Below are 21,656 nucleotides of genomic sequence, written 5' to 3'. Positions count from 1 at the left end.
TTGTTTCTTACTATTTAAAAGGTCATGGCTAACACTCCAGACTTAGATCAAAAGCTGGTTTCTAATTCCAACTAGTTGGTCAATCTTGGGAAAATCACATGTCCCCCTCTGGGTGCGAGCCTCCTTACCTACTGATTGATATGAACTTAATCCCTTGGTCTTTGTTCTAATGTTCCATGATTCTATGACCTAAAGACACAATTAAATTAAAATGAATCCTTCACATTCTATCCTAGTTTTGCTCAAATAGCATTCCTTCTATAACTCTTTCCCTGACTCTTACCCTGTATTATTCCTACACAGTGGAATTGACAGAAAAGAGAGTACAAAAAGAAAGCATAACCAGTGGTATATTTTGCAGGGTTTAATTTTTGATTTGGCACTGTTTTCATGAGAATATGAATTGTAGATAAGTTACCTAAATCAAAGTTATTCACTCTCTACAGAAATGATCCAAGTACATTTCTTTATGTTTATCACTAGTTTGTTAGAACTTACTATCTAAACTTAAAACTATAATAAAGTCTATACTAATTAGATTTGATTCAGAAAAGTTTATTAAACACTTACCCAATGAAAAAATAATTTACATGTCACCCAAACTGGGTCTCTTTGGGTCTCATGCTTAGCGCTTTGCTTTGCACATTAAACACTCAATAAATGTTTGTAAATTAAATTAAATTAAATTAAAGGAATTGCTTTTACTGCAGCTCATATGCCCTCCCATGATTAATGAATCATCACTAAGTGAGAAATTAATGAGTACACTTGGCACATCAGGAAAAAAAATGTGTTCTGTTTTGGAGAGGGACAAAATTTCACAGCAGGGGAAGAAGAGAGGCAACTCCAGAAATTAACAAGAAAGAAGTTTGCAATTACAGCTACTGACATGTGGATAAACTCAAAATAGCTGCTAAAATCACTACCTGTGAACTGACATATACACCAGCTTCAAATTAATCAAGACTTCACAAATCTCTTCTCCATACAATTAGAAAAGAACAGAGGATGGAAGAATCTACCCAGGCCAGTTCCAAAGCAGAGATAGCTCCAAAGTTAAGATTTCTTATGGCTGCCATGTTTCCATTCCCTCTGCCCACATTTCTCTACCTATTTCCCATAACCAAAGAACCAGAGCACAGAGGGAAAATCTAACAGTAAAACTAGGCAACCTGAATGAAAATAGAAGGCAACTGGGGATGGATCCCAAAATAGGAAGAGGGGGTAATTTTGAATCCCCATGTGTATGTTGGAGAATGCAGTGAATAGAGAAATCTAAGCAGTCAGGCAGGCAATTAATGGCAGGAAGATCCCAGTATAGAGCAGCTACTCCTGAAGGTGGAACATAACTATCAATGGGGAGCAGCTACAGGCAATAAGAAGTCTGAATAAGCAAGCAATCAGGAAAGGATGCAAAGGCATTTAGGAGTCTGGTGTTAGGTAAAATTGGGTAAGATTCAGGGAGAAGAGCAAGTCATTGAGTAGGAGAAATTAAGTAGGAGATGGATAAAGGTCACATTTTGGTCAAAGGCTTGACAACACCACCTATTGCAACTGGGGCATAAGCAAGGGGTAAGTCCTTCCTTATAAAGGGATGGACTGATGCTGAGTCAGCAAGTTACTGTCCCAAAGCCCATTAATCTTTCTCAACTATGAACAGAATTGGTCCTAGGCCTGGACCAGCAGAAAAATGATTGAGATAGTGTGTGCCAAGTGTCTTCACTAAAACCATTTCCTTTTTTATTTTCCTCCAGTCTTTTATTAGGGGGCCGGAAACCGAAAAATCACACAACTAAAACACTCCCTATATTTTGCAGTATATACCTAGTCCCATCAACATCTGACCACCTAGATTCTTAGCACAGCATTTCCATTATTTGTTTTACAGCCACTAATAGCACTGTGTTCGTATGAAATATTATGTGCTATGAATAGACAATACATAATTAGCGGCCTTGGGAAATAACAAGTAGAGTTAACGAAACGAAGAAACAAACAAGAGAACCTGGGTTTCAGAATCCCAGGAAAGTAGCTCCAGGTCCTCTCAGAACATTTAAGAATCTCCACATGTAGGAAGGAGCCCACCATTACTTCTCATGACTCCACAGATGCTGCTGAGTGTGGTTATTAGAAATGAAAGAGTGGTTTTCATTCAGAATAACTTGCTGATTTACATAGGTAAAGAGAGTAAAAGAATTGGTTAGAATATTTTATCAGTGTCTCCTTTATGACTGTTCTTTTTTTTTTTTTTAAGATTTTATTTATTTATTTGACAGAGATAGAGACAGCCAGCGAGAGAGGGAACACAAGCAGGGGGAGTGGGAGAGGAAGAGCAGGCTCCCAGCAGAGGAGCCTGATGTGGGGCTCGATCCCATAACGCCAGGATCACGCCCTGAGCCGAAGGCAGATGCTTAACCACTGTGCCACCCTGGCGCCCCAGTGCCACCCAGGCGCCCCTATGACTGTTCTATTCCAAAATTTTACACTCCCATCCTTTCCCCCCTTTGGATCTAATAAAATACAGCACTCAATAATTTCCTCTAGAATTCTGCCTAATATTACTTGGTATCAGTGTCCAACAAACATGAATGGTTGCACTTTTTGGTCAAGAGATGTATGGGGGTGGAATATAGTTTCAGATTTGACATTGACTAACATTGACATTGCAATATAATGGCAACTAAGTATAATTCTGAAAAAGAGAGAGAATAATGATCTACTGAAACAAATTCCTCCTACCCTTGTCAATTAATTCTAGTCTAACAAGTTTCTCCCTTGCTACAAAGTTATATCCACCCACAGTAATCTTCACATAGTCATAGACTTTTAGTATTTGAAAGTTTAAAAATCCATGTGAACTAATTTTCCTCAATTATACTGGGATTTGCTTACCCTTTCTAGTAAGATGCAGTCATCATAACATTTTTTAAAAGTTATCTTTATTCTTTTCTGACTAGGACATGATACTATTAGAAGAATTTGATTTGGTTAAAATTAATATGACATATGTTAATTTTATGACTCTCAACTGAAAATGATGCAGAAATTTAAATCCACAATTTTTAAAAAATACAGACCTGATATGTGATGAAAGAAAACTTGTTAAATTTTACATCAAAATAACTGCTAAAAAGAAACTATGAACACATTTAATATAGGACGTTGTAACAATTAGTATTCACTCCTGCCAACAGATTATTTTCTCCATTTATGATTTTAGGTTTTACAGTGTAATCTTCAGGCCAGTAATAGCTAATCAGGGCATAAAATAAAGTTAAAATGTTTTACCAGCCTTATAAACATTTGTGCTGCTGGATTTTTCACTAGTTGAAAGCAACAAGACAGCCTGTTAGGTAGCTGAATATAGAGTATATTGGAATTGCGCCATATGCTGTTTCAAAGGAACATCTGACTTAGCTAAGAACATGCTTTTGATTTATTAGTTGACTTCTGTGCAGACATATGTGATTTCTTGATTCTTTTATTCGTGTCACACTTTTGATGCAATCAACCCTCATGTTCTCTTCTCCTTTTCTTCAATTCCTGGGAGAAAATACAATCAATCACTGAGGAAATGTGGTAGGGTAACAGCCCTTTTTCTAATACAGTTTTCCTTTTTTATGCTGCTGTTTTAAAAAATATATTTTTGAGAGAGAAAATAAATGAGGTGATTTAGTGGTGATCTTCCTCTCCGCACATTTTCAAATTTGGCCTGCCTTGATTTGTCAATTTTGATATTGGAAATTGATAGAAAATGATAAAATTCCTCTTACTCTTATACTAATTTGTTCCTAAAAAAAAAAAGTTATAGTTTGTCATATCTTCCCATAACTAGAATTCTAAAATAAAAATGGGGTTTGAAAGACTAGACAGGTAATTGGTATATGCTTCAGATGCCAAGTGGGAAGCCCAATACTAAAGGTAAAGGAAGCGCATTTTATTATGACTTCGCCCTTATCAAAAACATACTACATGCTGAGGATTTTGCTCTTTGGCATAATGCCCTTCACCTGGATTATCACAGGAATTGTTCCCAACAATTCATAATTCAAATATTGGCCTTAGCCGCATTTTGCAGTTAATGTAACTGGGTCTCAGGACTTATGTCACTGTCCAAGGTCCCGCAGCTAATAAGTTACAGAGCCATGATTCAAACAGAGGCCACTAGGCTTCATGGCTTGCAATACTAAGTTGTTCCCTCTCTTATCGACTTTAAAACATGGTGAATCACCTAGACTCTCTAAGCTTCTGTTTCTTATTCTGTTCTCTAAAGCATGAATGATATCATCTACCCCTTCAGACATTTGGGAAGAATAAGTCGATTAAAAAAAAAAGTGTGAAGAGTTGAGAGCAGTAAGGCATAGACTTTTATGGATCTGAGGAAACCATAAAGGCTCTCTCTGTTTAGAGATTAAATTTTCGTAAGTGATCTGCCCGGATATTCTTACAACTAAGAACCTTCACTGAATCACACAACTATTTTAGAATCAAGGCTAGAACCCAGCTGCTGCCGAGCCAACTATATTCTTTTTCCAACTAACTTGAAACTGAACCTGATCATTTCTGTACCTTGAATGCTGGTCTGAGCAGCCATTTGACATAACACAATAACAAACCCTTTGAATTGAAAGGATAAGACAAACTGTTACCATCACTAAAACTACTTAGGGCTAGCCTTCACACCAAGTGGTGAGGTGAAATACAGACATGGTTTCAGGGATTCTACAAACAGACCAGACCAATGGATGAGATGGGAACAAAGTACTAAAACACATATAATTATTCCCATTCTCCAACCTTCTGAGTAGGAAAGAAACTCTGGCTACTGGTTTGGTTTATCCCAATTGAGGGATTGGCAGAGATGCAGAATTGAAGAAACAGAGGAAGGGAGAGATTTCTTTACATAATGCAGACATAAGACATAGATTCTGTTCCCTCTTAAATCCATTGTAATTAGGGTCCCATCTTAGCACTCCACCAAAACTGCTTTAGTCCAAGGTCACCAACGACCTCTTGGCTCAAGCAAGGGGTCCATATTCAGCCTACATATGGCTTGACTTTTCAACAACATTGAGCACAATTGCTAGTTTCCACCTGGCATCCTTTTTCTTGCTTTTTCCCCTCCCTCCTTGGTTTCTCCTTCTCGTTCACCTCAGCTGGATCCTCTTTTTCTCCCTGACACTTAAATGTTGGAGTGTCCCAGGGCTGGTCCTTGCTCCTCTTTACTATGTGTTGTCACAAAAATGAAAACAACAACAAAAATATGAGTGAGTTTCTAGCAAAGAGAGGTAAGACAAATAGGCAAAAGTGAGGAGCTGCTCTAGATAACAGGCCCGAATGAGAGGACAAATAAAGATATGGAACCCAGCAATTGTCTGAATGTCCAATTAACAGGCTTGTCTGCAACTTCTATACTTCTAACATACACAAAATGATCTAGTAATGATATTGCAAGTAGGAGGTGAAGGCTAAAAGGAGCCTGAGAACTAGAAAATGAAAACTGAGCAAGCAGGATGAGGGTCCTCATGGAAATGTGTGAGTACATGCCCTGTGGCAGAATGAGGTAAAATCTTTCAGTTGGCCAAAATTCCTCAGAGAAAGACATCTAAAGAAGTGGCTCTCCCCTAGAGGAATGTACACTTAAGTTACCAGCAATTGAGTCTAGGGAGGGAGACATGGATCGAAAAGAATCATGGGTGTGACTATTGGCAAATCGAGCTAACCGGCCTGGACTAAAAGAGGATTGTGACCATTTGTTACTATGTCCGTTGGTCTCTTACCATTCAGAAGCAGGAAGCACAGCCTGAGAAAATCACTCAATCCCCAGGGAAGGCATAGTCTCCAATGCCTTCTGCACCTGTAGTCAAGGAGGATTATGAAGATGGAACAGGACAGAACTAAGGGTTATGGAAAATAGTAGAAACCTGGAAACTAATCAAAGAACATTTCTGCACACCTAGGGTACAGGGCTGTATAAGTCTAGGTCCTCTGCATGCCAAGGCAGGATTAAACATGGAACAATTTTATTAGGGAAAAATCCCATGTGAAAAGAGAAAGAGCCAGATGCAGCCGAGAGAGCCATCAGACTGTGATACAAGTCTGTCCACAACTGAAGGGGAGAAAGGGAGAAGCCTGAGAAGCATTCTAGACTGCTATGCAGTTTAAGCAAAGTCTAACAAAGCCATGAGGGAGTTGGCATTACCTGGTCAACCCACTCATAATTCAAGCTTGGCCTTTTTCTTCCTCCTTCCATATGTGAATATTGTCATTTGTCCCATATGAATGTGAACTGTTTCTGATCTCCTTTTATCATTGGAATGAAAAATAATGCATTTTACAAATCAGTGGCCACATTCTTGTACTTGAGGCCTTAACTGAACTATTTTAGCAACAAAACTGTATCAGGCAACAGCAGCTTCAATTGGGGTTGCTACTTGGTTAGACCTACAGTAGTTGATAGCCATTTTCTGGATCCATCTGGTCTCTGCAGGTGCCAGACTGGGCAAGTAACTTGACATATAACAGAGACCACCACCCTTGCATCATCTAGATCTTTAATAGTGACACTAATCTCCACCATTCCCACTGGGATAAAATACTGCTTTGATTTTCTATCTTGGCTGGGGGTTAGAGGGGATTAGTTTTAGAGGTTTCCATTTGGCATTCCCCATTATAGTATCACTTACTCCACAGGCCAGGGACCCAATGTGGTAGTTAATCCCATTCGAAGTATATATCAATTCTGATTATGCATTCAGGACTGAGGAAATGACCACTGGGTGGGTCCATGGAAAAAGTGGACGCACTGAGCTGAATTTCAGTCAGGATTTTATTTACTACCTGGTCTCCATGGCCCCACTCCAACAGGAGACCAGGAGGACATGTTGGTCTCTGGATGTCAATATCAACTTAGACTCTGAGTGCAGTAGTCCTCATAACGCTTGTTATTCCCCTTTCCCCAGTGTACTCTTACCCAAATAAATGACTGTTTAAGTCTCTTTGGGGAAGGATAGGATAATTGTCATGGTATATACTTCCCCTTAGGTTGAAGAGCCCTTCCTCTTAGGGACCTAGACACTTCTTTAGTCAGTGGGTTCCAGACCTGAAAATTGACTGTCTCTGAGAACTGAGCAAGAGATCTTAGTTTCTTATTGTGCAGGACTATTCTCAGCCTCTTCTCTTCTATCATTCTCTTTTCTCTCCACCCCCCTCCTTCTCCCTCTCCCTTTCCCTTTCTCCCTCTCTTTCTCTCTTTTTTACTTATTGATGTTAGGCAGCACTATTTGCCCCTGGGGACACAGGCTTTATTTACCATCTATGCAACTCCTGGTGACCTTGCCAGATTTTAAAATAATTGTGGCCTCCTGGCTTCTGGTGGTTAAGCACCACCACCTGGCCTCTACTACTGATGGGTCCCACAGGACATCAATTCATGAAATGAGCACAGCTCTGTGACCACCTAGCATCATTACTGGCCTATATCTCTCTCACCAGCACATTCCTGATGACTTTGGTGAATGGTCTGTCCTCTCAACCCGCTCATGGGATATAATCTCATTGTGGATTTTCTGGCCTTGCATAATATCCACTCACCATGCCCACTTTAAAGCACTTCTGCCCCTTTCTCTGCCATCTGCCAAGGCAACTCAGGCATTTCTAACTTACTGAGAGTTGGCCATTATTTTTCTAAGGTTGTAAAGAGCCACCACAGTAGCACATTTTCCTATGCCTAGAGTCTTGGCTATAGTGGTCATCCTTATTTCCAAAGAAAGTGCCCCAAGTTAATATACCCTTGTTTATTCAGACTTACATTCTGGCCCCTTGACCATGCACCCTTAAAGAATCCCATCCCTACTTATTGGTCCGGCAATCAGGAGCGGTGATGAGGGTAAATCTGAACGGGGTGCAAGAAGAGGCTTCTGCGGCATCTTCCAGCACAGCTGAAGTGCCAACCCTTTCAATGGAAGGGAAGGATGGTCACCGTCACACAACTAGAGGGTCCAGAGGGACTGTAGAGTCAGCATCCTCAGGGACATCCAGAGATCTCTGTACCACTTCTCGGGATCCCCAAGTTTTCCCTACTAAGCGTCTGAGTCTCCCCTAACAGATCTGCCTTGGCTGAGTGTCCAACATCTCTGAAACTCTGAAACTCTCACAATTAGCTCTGCTCCCTGCCATTTGACTCTACCTGCATTTAAATATGTGAAAACCACCCAAGCTCCCTAGTTTTCACATTTAGTCATTAACCATTAAGAAAATAGCAGGCGAACTTCCATTATCCTTATTCTCCATAGCCTCATTTTGATACAGCAGTAGCCAGCCAACTCCACTGCCTTTTTTTTTAAGATTTATTTATGTGTGTGTGTGTGTGTGTGTGTGTGTGTGTGTGTGTGAGAGAGAGAGAGAGAGAGAGAGAGAGAGAGAGAGAGAAAGAAAGAACAAGTACATACAAATGAGGGGAGGGACAGAGCAAGAGAGAATCTTCAAGCAAACTTCCCCACTGGGCAGGGAGCCTGATGCAGGGCTCAATCTCATGACCCATGAGATCATGACCTGAACTGAAACCAAGAGTCAGATGCTTAACTGACTGAGCCACACAGGTGCCCCTCCACTGTCTTTGTAGGCTTGGCTGCCTTGTTTTGGTCACCTGTGGCCATACCTAACCCTCCTACGCCAGTGACTTGTGTCTTTAGTACAACATTTGGGATGTTTGTGGCTGATTGGAAGAATGATTTCAATTTAGTCCAGCTTCCATCTCATCTAATGGCCCAAAGCAAAGCCTGCTTCATAGGCATGTCTTGCACTCAGAAGGGCTCTTCTAGTCCCATCCTGAAATTCTCAATAATTTCATATTTGAACTTGTTTTGTAAGTAAAGTCCAGTGGGACAATGGAGCATACACGTGAGCAGAGGAGATAAAGCAAAATGCATGGCAGCCTGTTTTGTTTCTTACCTCCCAATCTAGATGTGTGCTCATGAGGTCTGTGAACACAGAATTCCAGGGTACCCATAATAAACTGAAGTTTAGAGATACTCAAATCAAGTGCACAGTGTGTTATGTCTACAACTGAGTAAAAGCAAGAACACCAATAGTTCCAAGATGCTATGCCTTCTGTTCCAACCAGAATTGCTTCAAACACAGAGAGAAAACAATGGTGTTTTAAGAAATATGAACAACCAAGAAACTATATTACATTCTTTCTTACTCACATTAGCTCCCTGTGTTAGTGAACTACTTTATATTAAAAATGATGACACAGAAGCAAAGGAAAAACAGGGCAACCCACATTTCCCTCTCCTTTCAGTCCTCCCTTACTCATCAGTAAGTCAGAGGTAGAAAGTGTTAGTAAAATATGTCTATGTCAAGAAGTGACATAAAAACAGTTGAGTTAATTTTGTGCAGTTTCCACTGTTCTGATAAGGAAAAAAAAGATATTCAGATATAAGCTACAATTTTGGTGATTCCACATATAAGTCAAATGCTCTTCTATTTGCATTTAAAATAGACATTGCACAATACAAAGATAAATGGCAAAATTAGTGTTAATAATTTAAACTTTATTTTTCCTTTACTTAGATAAAAATACCATGACGAGAGAGTATGAAGGAAAGGAAAAGCCTTTTATTTTAGTACCTTTAATAATACTTTTTTTCTCTACTTTTTGAACAAGATGCCCCATATTTTCATTTTGAACTGAGCTCTGCAAATTAGGTAGCCAGCCCTGGTCACCAGCTAGTTATTCAGCTTCTCCCCAGCTTACTTATTTATTATTGAGTGATTAAGTGAAAAGCAGGTTCTGGCTGCAGGTGCTCAAGTCCAAGAATGTGGCCCCCAGCCTCAAAATAAGGGAAGCTAATGTGCAGGTTGATCTGTTGGGAGGAAGCATGTCATAGTAATTAAGAACACACAAGCCAGAATTGGAAGTGTGACTTCTGACCTGTTGCCTTTACAATCAGGGGCAATTTACTTAATCTCTGTGCCTCATTTTTTTCATCTGTAAAATGGGATTGTGATTATAACATCTACTACACAAAGTTGGGAATATTAAGTGAGCTAATATATATAAAACACTTGTCATAGAGTCTGGTACTATAAATATGATAAATATTTATAGTAGTATATATAAATATAAATTAAATATAAATATAAATACTATATAAATATTAGCCATTAATATTATTTCACAAAATAGAGGGAAATAGCCTTACCTTAAGCAGAAATATGAGCCACCTACACTTTATGATAAATTAGTATTATATTATAGGTTAGCATTATTTTTTAAAATTATACCTTAGAAATATTTTCCTGGGGCGCCTGGGTGGCACAGCGGTTAAAGCGTCTGCCTTCGGCTCAGGGCGTGATCCTAGCGTTATGGGATCGAGCCCCACATCGGGCTCTTCTGCTATGAGCCTGCTTCTTTCTCTCCCACTCCCCCTTCTTGTGTTCCCTCTCTCGCTGGCTGTCTCTATCTCTGTTGAATAAATAAATAAAATCTTAAAAAAAAAAAAAAGGTTGTTTAAAAAAAAAAAAGAAATATTTTCCTTCACTAATACTGCTTAAACATACTCAAATATGGTATAAGATTTTGGTAGGTGAGCAGAAATCCATCATGATTACCACCAAATGAGCAGTTTCTGGTCACCTTAAGCTTGTGAGTAACACTACTCACGCACTACTTCAGGTAGTCAACCTGTAGAGATGCTGACTGCACTATTGCTGCATGGTGTTGGAGCTACAATTTCTTGGGAAGGAGGAGAAATTAAGGAAATGTTCTTTCCTAAGTTAAATGTTTATTTGGTAATTCACTAACCACATAGAAAAAAAGAACTCACAGCAAAGCTAGCTGAGACAAACTGGCCTTCATGTATCCTAGAGACTCACCAATGTTTGGATGTTCCAGAACACACAGATCATACATTATATTGATGTAACACAACTTGGAAGGTTCAGTACTACAGAGATTAGAGCCTGAACTTAGCTACAACTGGGATGTAATGTTTGTAATTAGAGAGACCTAAGTTCCCATTTCTCTAAACAGCTATGGAACTCTTCCATGTTCCAAATCCCTTTGGAAGTACGTGAGTGTAAGGAGGAAACAAGTGCCCAGCCTCAATAATTAAAAATACCACTGCAACATTTATCTTTAAAGAGAGCTTTGCATGCTCGGAAAGGAAAGATTTCAACCTGATTCTAAGTAAAATAATCTTTAAGAAAGTACTCACAAAAATTATTTTTTTAAAAAATGAAAGCATGCATTTTTTCCTTTTAGGTTAATTCCATTCTCCTGCAAAATGTCCTGGGCATTTTGATTCTTTTATTGTTGTTCACATTTTCATTTCTTTGTGTTTTTCTCCTCTCCTAGTATACAAGCACTTTCTCATAAGTATTTATATCCTTCCAAAGTGATTAATATAATGTCATACAAGAAATAAAAATATTGTTTCATTGTCATTGGATTAGTGAAACTTAGTAGGATTTTCTAACGAAGATAATTCTAAAATGATAGAATTTGAAAGGAATATAGAAATCAGAGATTTTATACTATCTTTCTATAATAATGGCTAAAAAGAACACTGTGAAGTTATTAAATCTCTGTAAGTCGAATACTATGAAACAAAGCACTTAGAGATGGTATAGCAATAGCAGGCCTAACTTGCTTGTCTATTCTCAGTGCTACTTTTCTCCTCAGAAGTTTCTGGAATCAAAGTGGATTAAAGCTGTGCCTCTACAACTCTGGAAAATGTCAAAGCCAAGCTAAGCACTCTACCCTTTGACATTCACTCACCTCAGTATCTGGGTCTAATCCGAAGTATCTATAGGCAAGTGGCAGCTTACTCTTAGGATGGTATAAATTTAGAACTGGAAAGGTTCTCAAAACTTATCCAGCCCATACTCTTCATTTTCACATGCAGTACTAAGACCCTGAGGAGTTCTATCATTTTCCCAAGGGCACTCAGCTCAACAGAGAAGGTAAACACAAGCCATCAAGTCTCCTTAACTCCAGGGCCCCCTCTTTTAACCTGACAGCATTGTCTTATCCAACTTTCAGGGGATTCTATGACCCAGAGATAATCAGGAGCAATGTTTAGTTATTAGATCCTTCTAAAATAAGTCACAGGAGAAACAATGCACTAATTCAGAAACTCAAGAGAATCAGGACTTCCGGATGCTTCCCAGACTGTTTAGAGGTCATGTGAAATCCCCATGTACCTATATAAATCTTTATTCTACTTCCTATATTTTGGAGGCACACAAGAATATTGACTGCAGACTGGTCCTGAGCCTCTGATGTAATGAGTCAATAGCTCTTGTTTGAAACACCTTATCATGGTTTCCAAGGCTTCTTTTTGAAGAAATTCCCTGCCTCTCAGAGTCACTGCAATCCTCCAGCGTTGGGAGTTGGGCTGGGAATGAAGCAATGCATTGGATGCTGAGGTTGCAAAGTTTAATGGTGTCAGGTTGAGTAATTGCCATATTTTTTTTTTCTCTTCTCTAACTTCCTCTGTTATAGCAGTAAGATATACAGTATAAATACTTAAATACACACAGAAAAGGGAGAGATTTTATAAGGAAATGACTTCAGGCTTATTCCTCTAGGGCTGCTACAGAATTTGTCTGCCTGAGAGGTGGAGGGAGTATTCTCCCCTAAATTATGAGATCAAAAATAACAAGAACAGGAGCCAAATTGGGGCAAGGCTAAGAAGTTAGGACTTAGCCTCTTATGGATGTAATTATATTATTGTGGAAAACTTGCAGACATAGAAAAGATAGCTTCAAAAAATACATGGAGACAGCGTAGAGGCCCACATGTTTAAGTGCAGAATTGGCTTGAAACTGCAGTCATACAGAATAATCCTTTAGAATCCTAATTCATTAAAACAAAAAGAAATCTTAGAGGACATGTCAAACAGATGAGAGATTAAGAAACTGAGGCTCATGACAGTTAAGAGACTATCCAAAGGTCACACAACTGTCAGACACAAATCAAAGTCAGGCCTTTCTATGTATTTCATATTTGCAATCACCTGCTTAATACTGTTGTGAAACAGAAGTTCAGCCCCAAAATTTAAGAATCAAAATGTAATCTGCTTGAATCTATGGACTGGAGAGTTGTGAGACATGTCAAGGACACGGAGAGACTATGGGAAAAGAGAACACATATTTTCCTTTTGTCATTATTTAATGAGCAGTCCGTTCCTCCATGGCCACTGCTTTTGGCTAGGTATGAGCTATGGAAACATTTTTCCTGGATTCATCTATTCCCTGGAAAGGAAACTCAATCTGGCTTAAGAGAAAAAGTTTCTCTCCAAGTAATGATAAATTGTCTAAATTGAAAGCTCACACCATAAACAAATTTGAACAGCACAGACATCTCACAAAATTAAATTTCCATCTAGTGAATTTGAATGATGTTTTGAGAAAAAGAGAGGATAATGTTTTCAGCCCTGCTTTATATGACTTTCTTCCATAGTAGTGTTTTTAAGGTCCACTCCCAGGTAATTGAGAACACAATCATAATGACTTTTTTTTATTTCTCCATGCCCTATTTTTAGTGAAATACTTAATGTGCTTTGAGTGTAACCACTAATAGTATTGTTTTTACAAGGAAATAAAAAGGCTTGCAAATTTTGATATTCATGCCATTTTACTTTAATTAAATACAAACTGAATACATCTAAGAAATTTAATCACACAAAATGTTCCATGTGCATTCTTATTTTTCTTTTGCATTTCACTGGAACTAAATTTCATATTTTCATACAATCCATATAATCAGTTTCTCCATATTTCAAATTCACTAGTATATTATCTCTCTAATAGTTCTGCTGTATAGTTTAAACTAAAAAGTAATTTATTTAAACTACTAGTCAAAAAAGCTCCAGGATCAATTTTTTTATAAAAATTACTCATAATCTTTTACGTAACTGTAACCAGGCTCCAAATTACCCTTCTAATTTTATCTCCCACTCTTCTTCATCCTGCCCCAGCTCCAGACATGGTGAGGTGGTGTTTTCTCATCTGTCTCATGCTTTTCTACCTCTTTTGCTCATCTTACACATTCCTTCCTCTAACAGCCGCAAGCCTAAATCCTACCCAACCTTCGGGAGTCAGATCAGATGGCTCCCTAACACTCTAGCATTCCCTAATACTCTGATCAGGATTAACCTCGCTGCTGGTAAACTTTTGGAGCCTTTCCCTTTCTTCCTTCTACACCCGCATCCTTTTGCCTTATAACACAGATCTTGAAGGAACAATTGACAAACAGTCCCTGACCTATGATAGTTCAACTTGAGATTTTTTCACTTTATGATGATGCAAAAGCAATGAACATTCAGTAGAAACCATACTTCAAATTTTTAATTTTGATCTTTTCCTGGGCTAGTAATACAAAGTACAGTCTTCTCTCATGATGTTGGGCAGTGGCAGCAAGCCATAGCTCCCAGTCAGACAGGCAATCATGAGGGTAAACAGTCATCATGTTTGTGACCATTCAGTGCCCACCCAACCATTCTGTTATTCACTTTCAATACAGTATTCAATAAATTATATGAGATATCCACACTTCATTATAAAATAGGCTTTGTGTTGGATGATTTTGCCCAACTGTGAGCTAACATAAATGTTCCGAGCACGTGTAAGGCAGGCTAGGAGAAGCTATGATGATCGGTAGGTTAAGTGTGTTAAATGCATCTTTGACTTAGGATAATTTCAACTTAAAATGGTTTTATCGGAACAGAACTGTATTGTAAGCTGAGGAAGATCTATACTATAGTGATTAAGAGTGAAAACTCTAAAGTCATACAACCTGGGTTCACATCCTACCATTATGTTGACTGACTGGGGATCTTAGGAATGTCCTTTAACCTCCCCATGTGCCAATCTCATTATTTATAAAATGAGATAATTATAGTACCTATCTCATAGAATTGATGTAATAACCTAAGATGATATACGTAAAATGATTTGAAAGATGCCTAACATCTAGTAAGTACTCAATAAATGTAAGCTACTATCAATTCTAATTTTATTGCTATCATCATCATTAATTCACTAACAACTGGGAGAGCTGCAAAGTTGCCTTATCATGTCAATTCTTTTTTCCTCATCTGTACTAAAACAGTATTAATATCTGGGGTGCCTGGGTGGTGCAGTTGTTAAGCGTCTGCCTTCAGCTCAGAGCGTGATCCCGGCGTTAGGGGATCGAGCCCCAATCACACTCCTCCGCTGTGAGCCTGCTTCTTCCTCTCCCACTCCCCCTGCTTGTGTTCCCTCTCTAGCTGGCTGTCTCTATCTCTGTTAAATAAATAAAATCTTTTAAAAAAACAGTATTGATATCTTAATATTAGTTATTTATTGATGCATAACAAATTCCTACAGGTCAGGAAACTGGGGGGTGGCTTAGCAGTGTTCTCTGGCTCTGGATCTCTCACAAGGCTGCAATCAGGGTGTTCATTGGGGCTGCTATAATCTCAAGGCTCTATTAAAGAAGGTCCACTTCTAATTTCATGCTCTGGTTGTTGGTAGGATTCAGTTACCCACAAGCTATTGGACCAAGGGCCTTGGTTACTTCCTGCCTATTGGCTGGAGGTCACCCTCAGTTACTTGACATGTTGGCCTCTCTATAAGGTAACATACCACATTGTAGCTTGATTCATCAAAACAAGCTAGTAAAAGGGAAACAGAGATAGTATAAGCAAGAGGGGTCACTGTCTTCTGTAACCTAATCCCAGAAATAATATCCTATTGCTACTGTCATGGTCCATTTTATTGGGATTGTCAACAGGTCCAGTGCACACTCAAAGGGACAAGATTACATAAGGTCATAGAATAGTAGTGGTGGGATCATTGAGGGTCATCTTTAGGTGGCCTACCACATGTTATAAAGTTATGTAGAAATTAAATAGGACTGGTGTATCTGAAATTCACTGTAGAGTGCTTAGTCCCTAACAGATACTCAAATATATGAGCTTATTTTCCCCTCCTTAATAAAAGTCCTTAAAAACAAAAACATTGATCAGTGAGCCCTGCAGTACCTTAACACTATCCTAGGCAGATACCGCTTCCACCAACCACAAGAGGAATAAATGATAAATGATACTGACACAACTGTTCACATTTCAGTTAATACTGTTTCCATGTTCAAAAAGCACAACTTATGTACCTTTTAGCAGTAATTCATTTTACAGTACAAGTGTGTGGTACGCAGAATAATGGTCCCCTAAAAGTGCCCTTACCTGAACCCCCCCCAGGACCCCTGAATAAATTACACGGCAAACAGGGCTTTGCAGATGTAATTAAGTTAAGGACCTTGAGATGGGACATTGCCCTAGATTATCCATGTGGACCTTATTCTTATCATAGGAATCCTTAAAAACAGACAGCCTTCCCTGTCTGTAGTCAGAGAAAGAGGTGTGATTACAGATTGGTCAGAGATACACAACATTGCTCGCTTTGAAGATGGAGAAAAGGGACCACTAGCCAAGGAATGTGGACACCTCCTAGAAGCTGGAAAAGATAAGAAAATGGATTATACCTGAGAGTCTCAAGAGAGGAATGAAACTCTACTGACAACTTGATCTTAGCCTGGTGAGATTAGCGTTGGACTTTTGATCCACAGAACCATAAAATAATAAATGTATGTTATTTTAAGTCATAGGTTTGTAGTAATTTGTTATATTATGTGGGTCATAGAAAAATAATACAAAGAGAAAATATGTAACTTACTCATGAGAGGAATCATACACAGTACTCTTTAAATGTTCAATGAATATACATGGTCATTGTATAATGTAAGATATTAAAAATCATTGAAAGTTAAAAATCTCTAAATATCACAATCACAAAACTCTGGGCTATTTTTTTTTAATCACTGTATTATAAAGATATTACCTATCATCAAAAGCAATGAGACTATTAACTATTGTGTTTTCACTTAGCAAACACTTCTAGAATATTTACTATGTGGTAGACACTATTATAGTCACTTTAGAAACATTAACTCATTTGATCTGTTAACCCTAAGAGATGGTTACTATTGCCATCCCTGTTTTACAGACAAAGAAGGTACAGGCTTCATTCGCTTGCCCAAGAGTGCATATGCAGTAAGTGGCAGAGTCAGAATTCAAAGCTAGGTACTCTGGCTCCAGTCCATGATTTTAAACACCAGTTATGCTTCTTCTAAAATCGTAACCTTATATATTCCTGGTAAGTTGCTTTATATACTGTTTTAGGCTTAAGCAGAATTTTTTCAATTGTATGTTTTCTGAGTTATTTTCCTTTTTAGAATCCATTCAACAATTACTAAGCACCTCCTCTGTCTTGGGCATAGAAGTAAAAAGAAACGAATAAAGCAATGAGCCTCCCCTTCAAGAATTCACAGCTTAAGTGACAAGAGACAGGTAAATAGATAATGACAAAATAACATAATAAATTCATTCAAGCAAAACCATCTCTTTTTTAGGAGCGTGAGGGGGTGCGGAGGGGGAGGGAGACAAGAAGACTCTGCACTGAGTGCAGAGCCCCACACAAGGCTCAACCCCAGGACCCTGAGATCATGACCTGAGCCAAAACCAAGAGTCTTACACCCAACCTACTGAGCCACTCAGGCTCCCCCAAAACCATCTCTTGTTCCCTATCCATGAGTTCATGATTTAGAAGGAAAGACTAGTGCTTAAACAAACAATGTGATGCCTTAAATGCTACAGTAGAAGCACCTAACCTGTGTTAACAGATATAGAAAAAGGAATAATGTTTGTAGGAACTGGGGTGTGGGGGAGACACTGAAGGGTTTGAAGAAAGACAGTAACAGAATAACATGAGTTTAGTACTTTAGAAAGATCACTCTGGTGAGCAGGGAAGAGATTAAACCTGAAGGGCAGTAAGGCTGAAGGCCACAGATTTGCCAGGAAATGATTTAAAGTACAAAGATGATGAGAGCTTGAAATAAGGCAATGGTAGCAGAGATTATTAGAAGAGAGGGTGGGATCTGGAGTGATATTAGAATGCATTGTGGCCAGGGACCCAGGATACGCCATGGGTCTCCCTCAAGGAATAAGAGCAAAAGAGAACAGTGAGAAGTTAGCAACAATGGCTGTGTAAACACTAGGCTGACAGATGGTGAGAGTGAGTATTTGGATTTTGCGTCCTGTTGCCCTTCTAAGTCATTTGGACATTAACCTGGGTAAGTAGAGACTGGACGAAGTGCTTACAGCGTAAAATCAGATAACACTAGAAAGTAACAGTGCTAGAAAGACGGATATACTGGAGTGGGGAGAAATCGGTATCTGAGAAAGGAGATAGCATTGTGGTATATTAAAAGAAAAATTTTAATTAAAAATTTCTTTTTAATTATATTTTTTTAAAAATCTTATTTTATGAAGAGACTGAAATTATCTAAAGGAAACATTTCTTTTTACAATTAACTACTGTTTTTAAAATGTTGAATCGTCACCAATAATTATAGCTAGCAATAGCTTACTTTGTGGAGACACTGTTCTAAGTATTGTACATATAGGGCCTCATTTAATCCTCAAGTGTTATTATTAATTCAGTTTATTGTTAAGTGAGACCCAGAGAGGCTGAGTAACTTGTCCAGGGTCATCTAGTAACTAGTAAAGTTTGAATTTGAATCCAGACATTGTGACACCAAATCCTGAACTCGTACCTGTATCACTAACCATGTTTAGTAAATCTAGACATTCAGAAATAATTTTTACTATGTTGTGGTTCAGACCACGCAGAGGCTCTAGAAACAGACTGTGTAGGTTCCAATCCTCATTTCGCCACTTACTAGCCACGTGAAGTTAGGCAAGAGACTTCCCCGCTCTCTGTTTTCCTATCTATAAATGGGGATAATAATAGTGCTTGTCTCCTAAGGCATTTCCAAGGACTAAACAAATAAATGCAGAAAAAGAGTTTAGAATAGTGTCTAGAACATATTACGCATCCAATAATATTTACCTGTTATTATTAACATTATTCTATCCTGAAGTACTGAGAATACTGGTAAGAAATGCTGTATATACCACATGGCCCCAATTGAGATCTGCAGTAGACAAAATAATGGCCCCTAAAAATGCCCAAGCCTTTATCCCTGGAACCTGTAAATATGCTACCTTACCATGGCAAAAGGGACTTGGCAGATGTGGTTAAGGCTGTGGACCTTGAGATGGAGAGATTGTCCCAAATTACCTAGGTAGGCCCAATCTAATTAGATTCTTAAAGGACTGCAATTAGAGAGAAAACAACTGAAGTAAAGGTTAAGAGAAATCATGAGAGGCTCTCAACCCAGCAGTGCTGGCTTTGAAGAGGAAGAGAGAGGGCCACAACCCAAGGAATATGGATGGCTTGTAGAAGTTGGGGACATGCCCTCAGCTGATGAGCTAACATGGAACCAATACTACCACAGCAAGGAACTGAACTCCATCAACCTGAATAAACAAAAAAACCAAACTCTTCCCTACAACACAGACCTATGGACACCTTGATTTTGGCCCAGTGAGATCAGAGTTGGACTTCTGACTACAGAACTGTGTGAGAATACACTGGTGTCGTTTTGAGCTGCTAACTTCATGGTAATTTGTTACAGCAACAGTAGTAAACTAATATAAGATCTATGTTTAACTTTTTCCTTAAAGACTCAAATATATTGATTTAAGAGCTATGTAATATGCTAAAATGGATTTAACTTTTTAAAGTCAGCAACATTAAACTATGTTAGGGGCATAAATCAATGTCTCCTTTACATTTCTATTATTGAATTCCTTAGAACCTAAAATTTGCTGAAAGGCTAGAAGAAAGTATCATAAATAAGATGCTATTATAATTCTTTTAATCTTTTCTTTATATTTAAGGAAATACTCTATTTTTTTCTTAAGTTCTCATAATTAATGGATGAGTTAATTATACTTTGATTTTTTACTAGTATATTTTAAGCCCATAGCCAAGTCCTAATAAGACTCTTCATTATCATGTTGACAGAAATTTATAAATTTTAGGTTTAAACATTAACATGTTGCATTTACAGAGGTAAAACACTCAAAGGCCAAATACACCATGCTGTGGTTATCTACTTTTCCACTGTCTCTGAATTGGTACTCATTAGGTCCAAGAGAGTAAGGGCCATGTCTGGGTGTTCACCTTTTTATCTACACTGCTTAGCAATACTCTTGGCCCCCAGCAGTCTTAAATAAAGGGAAAAAAGTTAAATAAAGGAATGAAAAACAAATATATTTTTAAATTAAGTATAGAAAATTGGAAGTAAAGCTTCCCTGAAATTTCAGCTTATTAGCTCAGTGGAAAACTAAAGAGGTATACTATATCAAGAGGTTAAATGATAAAAGTTGGAGCTTATTTTTAACCAAAATCTTAAATGTTCTACATGTTTTATGTTCTTAATCAGATTCATTAAACATAAGACAAATATCTTGCTAGCTTGGTACATTTATTATTATCAACAGCTACTGTGATGTTCATGTGGCATACATAAGGTTCCATAAATTAGAACTTGCTTTCTGAAAATGTCCTCTGTTACTCTTTTTGGGGTGCTTTTTCCCACTTCCATAAAAATTAAATGAAGCAAGTATTATCTGCTGGCCTACTTAAGAAGTACAACATGGCTGCCTTCACAATTACTAAATGAAAGCCTTGGTCTTATTCAAAAAGATTTTCTTACCCTCCAGAACAGCACCATTCAACATAAATGTAACATGAGCCACATTCTAAGTTTAAATTTTCAAAAACATTCCCATTTCAACATGTCATCAATATAAAATGAACTAGTTTACATTCTTTCTTTTCCATACTGTACCTGTAGAAATCCAGTGTGAATTTTACTTAAATCTCAGTTTGGCCTACCCACATTTCAGGTGTCTAGGAGCTACTATATGGACCAACTGCGGCTCTAGAAACCCCCCCCCCCTCCTGTGCTTAAGCGAACTATACACCCTATTAACTTGTAGCTACTACTCTGTCTCATCTGTACTGTTGGTTCATGTGCTGGCAAGGACTTTTTTGTTAACTAGTTCGGGAAACCATCAACATCATCCTTCTTAGGGCTGCTTTTACCAAGATCTCCTTAATACGTGGAAGACAACAAAATTGCAGGTGTCAATGTTAAATTGTACACCTTTGATGTAAAAATGAATTTGAACAGTATTAAGATTCATTAATAAATGTTATTTTATCCATAATGTTTCATATTCTGGTTAACAGAATATGAATTCTGTTCCACAGAAAAAATATTTAAAAATAAAAGCTGTCTTGTAATACTGCTTCTACAGGATACGCTCTGGAACACGTAACAATACAGCGGTGGTAGGACTGTGTGCTCCTGGGGAGAAGAAGGCGGTGAGGCGACAACTAAAACGTTCTTAAGACCTACTATGTGCAGGAAGGTTTACCTACCTCTTTTCAAAGCTTAGAGCAAACTCTCCAGCCAAGTCACTGCCGTCCATACTACAGAAGCAGTAGGCAGTGACAATTCACGCAGCCACACATAATTGCCTGGTGAACTCTCAAAAAATAACTTCCCTCAGGCCCCAGTCCTAGAAATTCAGACTCAGTTACCCAGGGCTGGGCGACCTGGCTGTCCGTATTTCTAATTGTTCCTGGGTGATTCACATGGATCCTGCTGCTCCCAGGTGCTCACCCCCCCC

General features: G+C 38.4%; 1 long non-coding RNA gene across 1 annotated transcript; it reads right to left on the bottom strand.

Annotated features, from left to right (window-relative positions):
• Positions 1 to 3,457: 3,457 nt before the first annotated feature.
• On the bottom strand, positions 3,458 to 21,626 carry LOC103661355. Its single transcript, XR_568040.2, has 3 exons — positions 21,406 to 21,626; positions 5,781 to 5,857; positions 3,458 to 3,543 (listed from the first exon to the last, which is right to left on the bottom strand). It is a non-coding gene; the product is annotated as an uncharacterized LOC103661355 (long non-coding RNA).
• Between the last annotated feature and the right edge of the window lie 30 nt (positions 21,627 to 21,656).

The sequence above is a fragment of the Ursus maritimus genome, unplaced genomic scaffold (assembly GCF_017311325.1).
Source record: "Ursus maritimus isolate PB19 unplaced genomic scaffold, ASM1731132v1 scaffold_9, whole genome shotgun sequence".
NCBI lineage: Eukaryota > Metazoa > Chordata > Mammalia > Carnivora > Ursidae > Ursus > Ursus maritimus.
The sequence above is the reverse complement of the archived record's forward strand: the minus strand, read 5'-3'. Positions and strand labels throughout refer to the sequence as shown.